Source organism: Talpa occidentalis, unplaced genomic scaffold (assembly GCF_014898055.3).
Source record: "Talpa occidentalis isolate TD23 unplaced genomic scaffold, MPIMG_talOcc4v2.1 talOcc4.13, whole genome shotgun sequence".
Lineage (NCBI taxonomy): Eukaryota > Metazoa > Chordata > Mammalia > Eulipotyphla > Talpidae > Talpa > Talpa occidentalis.
Genome location: NW_023601322.1, coordinates 35,269,559 through 35,284,065, shown reverse-complemented (window position 1 = coordinate 35,284,065; position 14,507 = coordinate 35,269,559). Strand labels below are relative to the sequence as shown.

At 39.9% G+C, this 14,507-nt stretch overlaps 1 long non-coding RNA gene across 3 annotated transcripts in view; it reads left to right on the top strand.

The window, feature by feature from the left end:
• The window catches only part of LOC129145596 (uncharacterized), a 31,289-nt gene extending 17,175 nt beyond the window's left edge, over positions 1 to 14,114 (top strand). Inside the window, exons 3-6 of one of the 3 annotated variants that reach the window (XR_008551378.1) lie at positions 5,126 to 5,325; positions 11,213 to 11,340; positions 12,102 to 12,123; positions 13,853 to 14,114. This is a non-coding gene — a long non-coding RNA (uncharacterized LOC129145596). Of the gene's footprint in view, positions 1 to 5,125; positions 5,516 to 11,212; positions 11,341 to 12,101; positions 12,221 to 13,852 lie in introns of those variants that run through there. The other 2 variants (XR_008551377.1, XR_008551376.1) reach the window with 2 other exon arrangements.
• Positions 14,115 to 14,507: the final 393 nt, after the last annotated feature.

The window sequence follows — 14,507 nt, the reverse complement described above, 5'->3', positions numbered from 1 at the left end:
TGTCTTTGTGGGAGTAACCAAGGAGGTTATCTTTAAATTCATGTCTTCAGAAACTTGAAAGACTTGAAAATAACAAAAGAACAGGGGCTTTAGATGCTGCTTATCATTATTAAAACAGCAACATAACTGTACCCAGTTTAAAGATGAGTGACATGAACAAAAGGACGACAATCAGCCTCAAGAATGGGATAGAAGGTTCTGAAGTTGACCTTGTTTATAAAATCCTATAAAAGATACACAGTTTTCATTCTTATAGTGATATAATCTATAACAATTGACAGTTCAACAGGTTCAGAAAAGCCATGGTAAAATATTCTTCAAGGTTACCCAATTTATTGCACTCAGCGAGCAGCTCTGGCTAATTCCGGTCCCCAGGAGTTCCAATACACTGTACTCATCTTCATCATAAGAAAATTTTATCCCAATTCTAATTGCTTATTGTGGTTTACATACTTTAGTGTCATGTAATTTCGATTAGCATGAGTCAGACTTTCCAGTCTATAAAATGCTGACCAGCATGATAAATGGGATAAATCATGGGCTATGGTAACATCACAACATAGTGGCTTCTTGGGTGATTCCTTGGGAGAAAGCCATGTAGCCTTCATCTGACCACATTCTTTCTTACTCCTTTCAAAGCTACTTCATCCTACATGCTTGCCCATAAGCTGTTTAGCTGTGGCAGAAATAACAGAAAGAAATGCTTGATCTCTGGGTATGAATAACCATCATTGAACCAAAGATTTCATTAAGAAATCTATAGAGTGGGTCTCCCCTGGTGGTGCAGGCGGTTGAGCGCAGCGCTGTAAAGCTGTCTGCAGCCTCTGCAGTGCCGGTTCGATCCCAGCCGGCTTGCGAGGGTTCCACATGGTGCAGCAGACCTCTCCTGTCTCACCCACTGCTCCCCTCAGAAGTGTATTTCAGTCAGTCTGCCTGTTCTGTTCCCCGATCTGTCTCTGGTAAATACTCTCACCCTCCCACGAACCTGGCCTGTACTCCAGTTCTTGTATAAATAAATAAATAATAATAAAAAGAAATCTACAGACTTGGGGCCTCCCTGGTAGTCCCAAGGGTTAAGATGCAGCCTATGAAGCTGTCTGCAGCCTCTGCAGCCCAAGTTTGATCCCCAACCAGAGAGCTACCCACATGGCCCAGCAGACCTCTCCTGACTCGCCCGCTGTTCCCCTCAGCAGTGTATCTCAGTCAATCCGCCTGTTCTGTTCCCCACTCTGTCTCTGATGAATCCTCTCACCCACAACACCTCTGGCCTGTACCCCAGTTCTTGTATGCATAAATAAATCTTTTTTTAAAGAAATCTACAGACTAGAAAGTAATTCATAGTGTTAGAGATAACATAAGATGATCTAGAAAGGTGAGCTTCAAAGATCAAAAAAATGATAATTTTTTTTAAAATAAATCAGTTATAAACCTTGGAAGAAAGCAGAAAAGCATCATGACTCTTTCAAAGGGAATAACTGAGAATGGATGAGAAGATGAGTATAAAGTTCTGACATTTGGGGGAAACCTATGCAATGATCTTCAGTCCTGAAATAAGTCTACCTCAGTAGAGATATTTCAGATAAAAATTCCTACATGACACAAAAAAAGACATTCGAGAAAAGGTTATTGAATTAAGGTTACACAGTTATCTAAAAAGATGAAAATGAAGCAGAATTCACCCATACATATTTTTGGAAATTCAAAATCTTCTGCTTGCTTTTTTCTTCCAAATGAGGGGGAACTATTCTGAACATGTCTTGGGTTAGAACCGTAAAATGCAACAATTACACAGTGGGACATTCAAAACCATCTACTGAGTCATTCTCTCCTCTGTTGTCTGTCTCATTACAACTAGATACTATACACTGATGCCAGGGCATCAGTAGTCCACAGAAAAGAAAGTGACTTGTCTCCTTGGGTTCATGCTTAATTTGTGTTTGGGAATGATTGTGATATCATAGCACAGAGTTTATAAATGATGCATGAAATGAAATGTTCTTGATGTCACATCCATTGCTATTGTAATAATCCTGATTGATCAAGGTGTCATATGGGTTGGCATTATAAAGACCCTGACTGATGGGAAAGCAGGGCAGTGGAGATAGAGTGACTTAAGTTATCAATTAAAAAGCAACCACTTATTTATGAAGACACTGATAAACAGACATAGGAAAAGTAAGGACAGATAAAAACCCAATTATGCAGAAAGGCCCTGCCAAAATAAAAATTATCAAGTGGTCCTGAAAATATACCTCAGAAAAGTGGCACACATAGGAATACCACAATTAAGCCCATTAGAGTAGCTTATGGACATCACACCCTTAGCCCAGAAACGTTCTCCAGCATTTGGCAAGAGCCTCCAGGGGCTCTCACCCTGAGAAGTAGCACTCCCCTCCATGTCGATGGATGGATATCAGGAACTCTACATGCCAGCTCCTATCCATTCTGCCTGCCAGTCTCTGGGCTTTGTTAAGAGATTTATGGACTTCTCCCCCTTGCAGCCAATTGAATTGTATGCTTGTATTATTGTCACATTTATTCCCTTCAATAAATTCATATTGTGTGGTCATATATTGAATACATTTGACTTGAGTCATAAGTGAAACCTTCTTACTTTGTGGAAGCTAGCACTCCAAAGATCCCAAAGCTGGTAGAACACTTGACCGATGCACAAAGAAATTATCATTAATTGCTATGTGATCCATATCACTTTATTCAGCCCAGTGAAATACACACACTCAAGAGTTCACAATCCTTTGCTACCCTTCCCATCATTTTCTTATATTCCAAACTAACACACCATCTATGTCTGTCCCTCTTGTTCTGTAGACATTGTCTCCAAAATGTTGGACCATGACCTTAGGGAACAAATTATAGATTTATATACAAATAACTCTTTTGTTGATGTTATAAAGAAAGAATTATTTTCATTGTTTCCCTTTCAATAAAAGTCTTTGAAATTTATATGGGAGAACAATGAGGCAAAGAGGAGAAAGAGCAAAGTAATGCCTCTTGACTTTCTGGCTGGTGTATGTGATGGGTAAAATCGAAGTACTTACTTGTCTACTGACTGTAGAGCAATACCCAGTCACTTTGCTGGGCCAAATTAAGTCTTCAGCAAATCTGCAAGAAAAGGGATACATGTTTGCCATCTAGAAATAAAAAAAAAAAAATAGAGACACAGAAGTTTAGTGATCATTATCAGATATTTCAGCAAGTTGGTGCTAAAGGCAGAAATTAAGAACTGTTTCACCCAGTTCTTTTTCCCACCCACTAAATTTAATTTTAGTCTCAAATGATGTAGCAGCTGGCCAGTGAGGACCAGTGATAATTTTCCTCCATATATATGTATATGCTCCAGGTGAAAATATACAGATTTTTTACATTTTTTGACAAATAAGCACTGTAGAGGACAGGAATAGGACTCTGAGCAGGTTATCTGATCCCATGCAGACCGGGTAAAGGAGGAGTCAGAGTCCTCAGTGGTTTTGCAGGTTTTTATTGGGATTTACCCAGTACAGAGCAGGCAGGGATGCTGGATCCTGCCAGCCTCCCAGCCCCCCAGCAGGTCTTCACTCTGGGCTCTCTGGCCTTATCTCAGCTTCTCTCTCGGCTTCTCTTTCAGCTTCTACTGGAATCCCTATGACACTGCCCTTAAAAAGCAGTCTTAGCCCAGGTGAATCCCATCTACCTATGCCCACACCCTACTCCAGGTGCCCACCATCAGGCATGCATTCAGGACCGCAAGAATCCATCATCTATCCTGATGGTGGGAGGGCAGAAAAGCCTGACATTTTTCCTTACCCTACAGCACATAATGCTTTCTGTGCTGCAAAACATTTAAGCATCTAGAAAGACCTAAAAGCATAGTTTTGTATTATGAATAAAAATGGAATGCTTATTATAACATTCAAAATATGCTATAAAAAAAGAAAAAGAATCAAGAATGACCCCTATAGGCGATTCAAATGAGGATAGATGAGCCTTTATACTTTACCATTAGCTTACTTTTAAAAATAATCATTTATAAAACATCTAATTAGGTAAACAAGGCAGGATGTTCATTTCAGAAGAAACAAGATATTTACTCTGTGTCTTCTCTATCAATTGCTAACAACTTGTTCTAGCCATCTTAGATATTGCTTGGAGCTGAGATTCAATGAAGTGATTGAAATCTATTTTTAATATCATGAACAGCGAATATTAAAATATGCAAGGTATACAACCTACTAAGACCAATTCCTGGGTAGCAGTGATGAGAAAGCTAAGCTAGGAGGCCAATTTACAGAAACCAGTCACCTGTTTCTGAAAGGCACTGGCTGAAAGTCATCAGAAAATCTCACCTGCCTGCCAAAGCAAAATACTGGGTCAATCTGCCTGTACTGCTCCCCACTCTGTCTCTGGTGAATCCTCTCACTGCCCCCCACACACTTCTGGCCTGCATTCCATCTCTTGTACGCATAAATAAATAAATCTTTTAAAAATATATTGGGTAACCTTCTTCTATCCTGGAAGGATGCTACCTGCAGCCTGCCTGGTAATTGTGTCAGACAATGAGTCACATTGCTCCAGGTTTCCCTCTAGGCTGCTTATGTCAAAATTCATGACCTCACACCAGGTTTAGAATTCACCTGAGTGACTGAGTGTCAAAGTCTGGACCACTCTGGGTTGGTCGTTGTCATTACCCCTCAGAAATAACTGAAATCATGTGTGAGATTCTGCCATCTCCATTTAAGGAGATCAATCATCTAGTATGTCCCAGATGTTTAAAGTATGGAAATCATGGATGGATTTAATAGAAATCAGTTTTGAGTTTTAAAAAATTGGGGTAGGCTCTGGGATACATGAGGAAATGTGTTTGTTCTCTGAAATGAATCATTTTGACAAGTAAGAGGATTATGGCAGTTTGGTAAACCTAACACACATGATTGGAGTTAAAATACATTCATCCTTATTTCAGTTTGATTCAGAGTAGGCTAAGGAGCCTAAATTTCTTTTTTAGTCATTCTATAATTGGATTATGTTTTTATAAGGTATGAGAACTGAGGAGATCGAGAATTCTTCCTTAGCATAAAGACTCATTTTACTTTGAATATAAAAATGCTCTTTTACTCATTTTCTTTAGGTAAATTTGCAATGGTGTTTTAACATCTGAAACTCCCATCCCTGAATTTGAATTTCTGCATCATTAAATGGGCAACAAGCTAGGACTGGTTGATGAAAATATGAGCTGGAAGATAACAGCACCATATGGAATGATGATCACGTAATGAACCAGGAAACCAAAAACTGAATAAGTCAGACTGCTTAGAAACGCAAAACAAGGTGATCATACTCTTAAAACTGTTTCACGGACAAATGATAAAGAACATAACCCTCCAAACTTAATATTATCACCTCAACTCAGTAAATCTTGGATTGTCCCAAGTTATTCCTAAGTATATAGGCAGTTCTCATGAACTTCAAAGGAAACTACAAAATATTTTAAACCTGCCCATTTTCAATAAAACTGTAAGCTGTGCTTTGGACTCACTCTATTAATTTCCTACCCACTGTGAAAGCATAATGATGTGCAATGTTATTTTTAAGTTGAAAGCCCTAAACTTTTAGACATAGTCATGGTGGGATTTATAGAAGAAATTGTTATTTTACCAACAGTAACTGGTTTCAATGAAACATGGGTCTTGGAATGATGATGTAGGAGGCAACAATAATTCTTTATCCTACTTGGCTATTTTTACTCAATAGACATTGACACTTTGTGGTGTAATGAACTACTACTCAACAAAAATGGCTTGAATAATGACCAAAAAATAGTTCTATAAACTTCAGTATTACATATACAGTATCAAACACCATGTTAAATGACTAGTAATAATCTAGATCACTCCCAATGTCTAAACAGCTCTCAGGGTGCAGTGAGTTTTAAGAGCCTTTGAAGACATGCTAATGATTTTGGCCACTGGAATGTCTTCAATCAAACACAATGAATTGTGTATATAGCTGTCCTGGCCCAGTTACAGGCAATGAGCAATGAGCACTGGGTTTCTTACATAAAAGATCTAGTTTAATCCCCATGAAAAGCTTTTGAGTTAGGTTTTATTATTCACATTTCACATATGAAAGTTTAAAAGATTTTCCCTAGACCACACAGCTAATATAGGACCAAACTAATGCTGGGAGAATAATAAAACTTGTATAGGATTTACTGTGTATTAGTCATTGCTCTTCAAACTTGACTCACTTAATTTAATCCCCAGGAAGGGAAACCAAGGTCCAAGATCACATGATTAGTGCTTGACAGTGAGGTTCCAGAGGGATTCCCAGTCACCTCTCCCCTACTACTTTCTGTGCCATCTCTAGGAGCTTCAGGTTGAATAAGGGAAATATAGAAGTGTAATGTATTGGGATTCTAGCTTAGTTTTGCACGGTACAAAAACAGCCAAATAACAAGAGTGGCATTAGTGAAAAAGACTGAACTTCTACATGTTCTCAAAGTGAAAAAATAAATAAAACCTTGAGGTGTTAAATTCTTATTTCTATGTCATACTCTTGACTTCACCTTTGAAAACTGGCTGTCTTTCTTGACTCAAATTACCCTAAAATATTTTAGAAATGGCAATATTTTCCTCTCTAAGAAATTTCTAGAGAGCATATTGTAATGCAAAATGATGTTCCATCAACACATCAAAGAATATTTGGTCAAAATCAGAGAGAAAAGAGAATATTCATAAAAGTAGCTTGATGTAAAATATCCTATATCTGCTTTCAATGATTCTGCTTTCTGGACAAGAGGAAGCAAGACAAACAGTGCACATCTAGAAGTAGAAAGGGCTAGATAACTAGCTATTTTAAAGTAGTTCCATCAATTAAAAATAAAACAAAAAAACTTTACGCATTTCATGCACAGCTTTTGGAGACATCTTTACATCTTGTATTTTCTGTTAAATATCACATGGGCTCTAAATGGACTGGAGCATATTCTTCCTCAGTATCATTAGGATGATTTGCAGCTGGTTCTGTACAGAAATGGGAATAAGTGCTTAGGCACTGTAGGAATAAAATTGATAGTTGTGTGTATTTATTAAATATTTAGTGAGACTGACAAGTAAACCAAATGTATTAGACATGATCTTTGTCTAGTGAGCTGGCATTTCAAATGCAACATGGCAACAAGTCACATGGGAGAGTTTGTAAAATATGCTTAGAGGAAAGCAGAATTTTAAAATGCAATAACCAATTAACTTTCTATTGCACAGAGAATGCCCATAATATGATTTGTAAAGAAAAAAAAAGTTTTTTAAAATAGCTTTGTAACATTGAAGAAGAAAATCTCAATGGACAAATATTAAGATATGTGATAGGAAGGTCCCTCTTCTCCACTCTGCATTCTCATTTACAAATTGAGAAAACGCTAAATTGCTTCAATATGGATGTCATAGAAAAATAAAGTAAAAGAATAGCAGACATAATTTACTAGTGGCCATTTTGAGCCTCACTGATTTAGAATCACAAAACTTATGCTCAAAAAAAGGATGTCTCCTCAAAAAAATAAACAGCAAAAATTAGATAAAGTAGTACAGAGAGTAAACAATAAAATCTTATACTACAAAATCTAAGCCTAAGTTTACTCTGCTATCCATATGATTGTTTACAAAGGGAAAGAACTGATCAATTCAACTGTTTTCTGAATTATAAAGTTTGTACCAAAATATGAACATTACAATTCCTACCAGGACTCTTGTGGGAAAGCATTTTGAACATGAAATTATCACTCTAAAATAATGTGCTCTAAAGAGGGAGAGGGAGCCAAATTTGAGGGTAAAGGATTTTTTTGGTGGGGGGGTTAAGAACAATAGTTACATTACCATGCTTGTGCCTAGCAGAGTTCTGTAACACAACAGGCACTATTATGTGTGAATTGTGTACGCTAAAAAAAAGATAAGTGTAAGTTCCAGACCTCAATATCTCAGAATGTGACCTAATTTGGAAATAGGATTGTTGCAGATGTAAGTGATTGAGATGAGATCATACTGGGCAAGGGTGGGATCCTAATCTAACCTGACTGAGTGCCCTTATTAGCTGACCATGTGAAGCCAGACACATAGGGAAAATGCCATCTGCCAACAAAGGCAGAGATTGATGATATGCATCTGCCAATCACTGAATGCCAAAGACTGGTAGCAAATCACAAGCTAGGAAGAGGCAAGGAACGCTGTCACTACCCAGTTCAGAAGGAACATGGCCCTGCTAACACCTTGAATTTGGATCTCCAGCCTCCAGAACAGTGAGACAAGAAATTTCTGTTTTAAGTGATCAGGTTCGTGATATGTTGCAACAGCCGTGGTAGAAGGTGTTTGAAATACCTGAGTTTGAATCCTTATACCACCATTTACTAGCTATCTTTAGGCAGTAAACTTAACTTCTGAACTGCACATCTCAAAATGAGAATAATTTTCTCTAAAATTCCCGGCAAGATTAAATGAGATGATGCATATATATTTCTAAAGTGTCTGGCACATATTAGGCACTGGGTCTCCCTTACCATGTTGTAATAAAGATTAAATGGGACTAAATACATAAATACATTAAGTGCTTTTACTGTAGGTACAAATATATATTTTGTTATTCTAACATCATCCACGACTTGGACATGCCACGGAAGACCCACAAGAGCCCCCTCTGAGAGACAGTAGTTAAGATCCTGAAATCAGTGTCTGGAATGGTTTTGGAGATCAGTTCAGTGGGATCCAAACTCTTGCTCTAAGATGCAATGAAATATATAATCCCCTTCAGAGTTCAAAAAATTCCCATCAAGCCTCAGAGGGCAACCTCACAAACATTTCACAGCAGTTCCTTGAGAACATGCCCTGAACAAGAAAAGAATTACCCTTGCAAGAAGAAAATCACATCCAGTTGGAAAGCTGAGAAACAGAAAGGACAAAACACCCACTGGCTATACATTCTGTTTCAATGAAGACAAGACAGAACTAGCAGTTGGTATAAGATGTCTCCACAGGGATCAATAGTAACTGCGTCTGAGGAGAAACCATACTGAGTTCAGAAGAAAACCAGGAATGAGCCCCAGAGAAATCAGCTGCAGTGCTAAAACACCACTGGGAAATGGTATTACACCCATACCATGGAATTCTATTGGCAACAAATAGGAAAAAATTGTTGGCACATGCAATCATTATGGAAAACTGTAGGGGGTTCCTTGAGCAATTAGAAACAGAAATACCATGTGATCAGCAATTTCACTTCTGGGTATTTATCTTGAGGAAATGAAAACATTAACTTAAAAAGATATCTGCATCCCATGTTCAATGCAGCATTATTTACAATAAGCAAAGCAAGGAAACAATGGATGAATGGATACAAGTATGTGATGTTAGATTTAATTACATATACACATACTTACACACTCACAATGGAATATTATTCTGTCATAAAAAGGAAGTGTTTCCATTTCCATAATTTATGATTCTCAGAGGCATTAGGCTGAGTGAAAAATATCTGTCTCAAAATGTTCATACTGTATGTCACTGTATCAGACTATATGATTGCATTTGTGTGAAAGATGAAACTATGGTGACTGATGACATACCAGTATTTGCCAAGAGGTAAGGGTGAGGAAGATGTGATTACAAACGGAGAACACACAGGAAATATTTGGGTGGTAGAACTATACTGTGTTCTTATTATCAGGTGGTTATATGAATATATCCATATATGAAAATTCAAAGAATTTACTTCATAAAAGTAATTTGGGACCTCCCCTGTGGTGCTAGTGGTTAAGGGTCAGCATTATGAAGCTATCTCCAGCCTCTGCAGCATGAGTTCCATCCCCAGTAGCCCAGGGAGCTACCCACATGGTGCAGCAGACCTCTTCTATCTCGCCGCTGCTCCCCTCAGCAGTGTATTTCAGTCAATCCGCCTGTTGTGCTCCCCACTCTGTATATGGTGAATCCTCTCACTTTCCCCCCACCCCCGCACCTCTGGCCTGAATCCCAGTTCTTGTATGTATATATAAATAAATCTTTTTTAAAAAAGGACAGTTTTACTATAGGTTAATCTTTAAGGTAAGCTTCTTGAAAACTAGGAATAAAATGACAACTAAAAGTTCCAGCAAGATTTGGAGGGGCCCAAAGGCACAAAGGTTGATTGATTCTACTCTATTGGGACATCAGCCCACCTTGAACAAGCTTCAGCAGTCTTCAATATGGGGAAAAAATAGTTTCCATACAAGAAAATGGTGAGACTAGCTTTTGGGGAAAGAGAGAATGGAACAGGAAAAAAAAACAAAACAAAACAGGGATTTGAAACATAAGGGGGCAGTCTGAAATCCAGTTCTTGGTCTTCCCTATTTGAGCACAGTAAAGCAGAAAAAAAGGATAATTTTCTCCCACACACAGAGCAAGAGTTACTCTGTGCCAAGTCATCCCCTTAGTCCTCTCAGCTAACTTACCTTAGCCAAAGATTAAAGCAAAGCCATCAACTGTGTTGCTAGCTGTGCACCCCAAAGTATATCTCTGGAATCTTTGTAATTTAAAAAAAAACTTTTTCAGTTGCTATTTTAAATAGAAAGATGACCCCAATAATCATCAAATAATTCCCAGAATATACTTAAACTTCTGCTTGCCAGTTTTGGCATTGCTGACTGTCTTTGAGGTGTGATTTCCAGGACTTTGAAGCGGCTTTGAAGTTTACCTGAGAGGTGAATCCTTCTTCAATTTTCATGGCAGATCTGGACACGCCCCCTGCCCTTCTGAAGAACTTATGCAGCACGGGGGTCCCTATTGAAGAAGACAGCATGTGAATGACACTTCACAGAGAATATACGGGGAAGCACCAGACAAGAGAGGATCAGGCACAGGTGGCTAAGTGACATGAAACCATCACTGCCACTCCCCTTTTCTCATTCCAGAACACAACCCCAAAGGTGCTTGAGACCCCAATGAGTGTGAGGAAGGGGGTGACAGAGAAGATCATCCCTTTTCCACTTCAGACCGGGATCCCTGGGATTACCAATCACGCTTGACCTGCAAGAAGTGAGATAGTTGAGTTCTATATCAGATTGACCCAGATTTTAATAACTAAACATGAATGAAGTGGTGCTCAGCTATCAAGAGACAAAACAGTGAGTCAACAAAGTATGGTTTAAAGCAATGATTAAATAAAAATAAAACCTTTTCATGTTTACACCCCACAGAGTGCAGAGCCACTTCACAGAACACAAAGGTAGAGGTTTGGAGAGAGAAGCTACTTAATAATGCAGTGGCCAATCTCCAGTAATGAGGAGCAGTGTTCTGCAGTTCAGCCCAACCTGGATTAATCAAGGTAACTAGTGGCAAGAGGCTCAGGGGAAACACCAGGAAGTGTTGTCATGATTCTGAATGTAGCAAGCTGCCTCCAAAGCTACTGAAGTTGAGGTAGTGACTTGACATTTTAAGAAGCTAGCTCTGACAGTGGGTATAACATGAACCAAGAGGAAGCACAAGGCAGAAAGATGGAATGCAAGCTGAGTCATTTAGTTCTTTGTTGCTCTCCCAGTTTTCTCTTACTGGAATAGGCCAGGTTCTTGGCGCTCGGGCTGCTTGATAATTGTAGGGGCCGCACATGGACATGGTGCAGATTTACTGATCCAGCAGACAGGGTAAAGGAGGAGTCCAGGAGCCCTCAGTGGCTTTTCAGTCTTTTATTGGGATTTACTGGGTATACAGCAGACAATGGTGCTGGGGGGCTGGGAGGCTGGTCTGAGACGCCGGACTCCCAGCCTCCAGCAAGTCTTCACTCTATCGGGGCTCTCTGGCGTTCTCTCTGCTTCTTTCTCGGCTTCTGCTGGTTCTCAGCTTCTGCTGGTGTCCCCATGATGCCGCCCTTATAAACTCAGTCTCTCAGGCCAGGTGTACCCACTTCAGGTGCCCACCATCAGGCATGCATTCAGGACCACAGGGTTCCCTCATCTGTCCTAACGGCGGGAGGGCAGAAAAGCCTGATACTTTTTCCTTACCCTACAATAATCTACCTGATCATAACATGCAGAAAGCCAATAAGCAGAAACAGAAATTGAAACTAGAAGTTGCATTTTTATTTTTCAGATCACCAGTGACTGAGAGATCGGTAAGTATAATACCCTGAAGAAAGTGGTCTCACATCTCATCTCAAGCTGGCCTTTTTATATTGGATTAAACAAAGACATTTTTCATAAGCAAATAGCCCTTCAGAACAGCCCATCGCAATTGATGTTTCTGGTATTTGTCATGTTTAGCCCCCAGAACTTATTGTCAGCTTCCCCAGTTATTTTGACCCTGGTGCATCAGATGGTGTCCATGCCCCATATTCTTTTGGGTATTAGCGGGGCAGAAATCTCAGAGTTTTAAAGAGTTTTAGTTTAAAGAAAACAGATCATTAGTCATATAGTGTGTCCGTGTGTAGAGTCAGGAATGGACACTGTGCAGGTTTTCTAGGATCCCATGCAGACTAGGTAAAGGAGGAGTCAGAGTCCTCAGTGGTTTTTGCAGATCTTTTATTGGGATTTACCCAGTACACAGCAGGCAAGGGTCCTGGGGGGCCGGGAGGCTGGCAGGCCTCCCAGTCCCCAGCAAGTCTTTACTCTATCTGGGCTCTCCGGTGATCTCTGCTTCTCTCTCGGCTTCTGCTACTTCTTTCTCAGCTTCTCTTTTGGCTTCTCCTTTGGCTTCTGCTGGCGTCCCTGTGACGCCGCCCTTAAAAGCAGTCTTAGCCCAGGTGAATCCCATCTACCCATGCCCACACCCTACTCCAGGTGCCCGCCATCAGACATGCATTCAGGACCGCAAGGATCCATCATCTATCCTGATGGCGGGAGGGCAGAAAAGCCTGACATTTTTCCTTACCCCATACCGTGCATTCTGTGCTGGGTGTGTGTCAATTCCTATTCAGGTGTGTGCCCTTCCCTCCCCCTGAGCATCCTATCATTACCAGTTACAGAGGGTTGTCAAGTACAAAATAGAATCCAGAACAAAGGGGCTGCTTTATTAGTGATGAAGAATTGGTGGGAGTCATGAAGCATTTAAAATTATTTTTTTAAGCAATTTGACAGATACTCTAATTCACCTGATCAGCAGAGCAATGTCTGGAAATCCTCCTGCTTAGGAGACAAACTTCCCGTTGAATAGCAAAATAGATGACTAAGTTTCGGGTATGAAAAGTTGGGATACATGGCTTAAGCTACATATATTCTCTGCTGCAAGAACAAAGAGCAGGAGTGAGAGGGATTGGAAACTCATATATGGCTCAACTCACTTCACCAGAACAGAGCTGCCAGTGTTTTGAAATTCACACCCTATTAGTAATAAAGAAGATAGTTATCTGGGGACCACCCAACTCCTTCCCAAACACACATGGAAATATCACTCTAGATCCTAATATGGTGGTAAGCAGCTACATGCAGGACAGTGTGGAGCTATGGGGTCGTGCCTATATGTAATTCTTAAAAAGTTATCAACACCGATGCACTGAACATAGAAAATTGGCAAAGGAATGGTTAGATGAGGATAGATGCGAGAATTAAGCTGAGATAAATTGGCAGGGCTTATGATCATGCAGATAACAAGCAGGAAAATGGATGTAGAAAACTCAGTTACAGGGTTTGAGAAGAAGTGGATAAGGGAAATGGTCTTAACATTAATAGAAGCAGGAAGGATGAGGGGAGATTCAGAGACAGGTGATTTTGATATTAAACGTGCAGCAACAAGGGTGCCTGAATTGCATTCACAAATGCTAGGGAAAAGAGCCCAAAGCTGAAGAAAGGGAGTGTGGATTCTCTTTCCCACCCACTCCTATAGCGACTGGGTTTTCTGTGTTCCAGTGCCAGGAAGAAGAACTAAGCCTCAGCTTCAGCACACACACAGTGGCTACAAGAAATAAAACAAACCTACTTTTCACATTGACTGATCTAACTCCCCAAGGGTTGGCATTGTCTCCGTGTGTTAGAGAGCGAATATTCAGCCTAAGTAAATGCTGAACTAATAACTAAAGACTGCAACTGTAGATGCTGTGAAGTTTGTGATGAACAGTAATGAAAATGTCAGATGCCACATGGATGAGGAACTTGGTGCATAAGAAACACATGTTATTTAACAATCTGCCACTGAGTGAACAAAAACCAGCTGAAATCAAGCTAGAGGCAGCCAAGAACACACCGCTGAAGTCATTACTGAGCGATACCAAGATTGGCTCAGGAGCAGCAGAGCTGAGGTTCTTATTCTGCCAGAAGGCCAGAGCAGAGGGGGTGGACAGAGTGTGCTGGCAACTGGTAATAAGGGGGAAGGGAGGGGAAATGACAAGCACTCATGTGAAACTAGTTTATATATTGCATGGTGAGCAAAGAAAAGGAGGGGTCACTCTGCTCTAAAATACTCATCTCTGGGCTTACCCCTGTGACAATTTTATTTGGTCAGTTGTATTTTCGGTGTCTTCCATGACTAGGGGAAAATGACCTCTTAAAACAGCAGTTTTCCTAA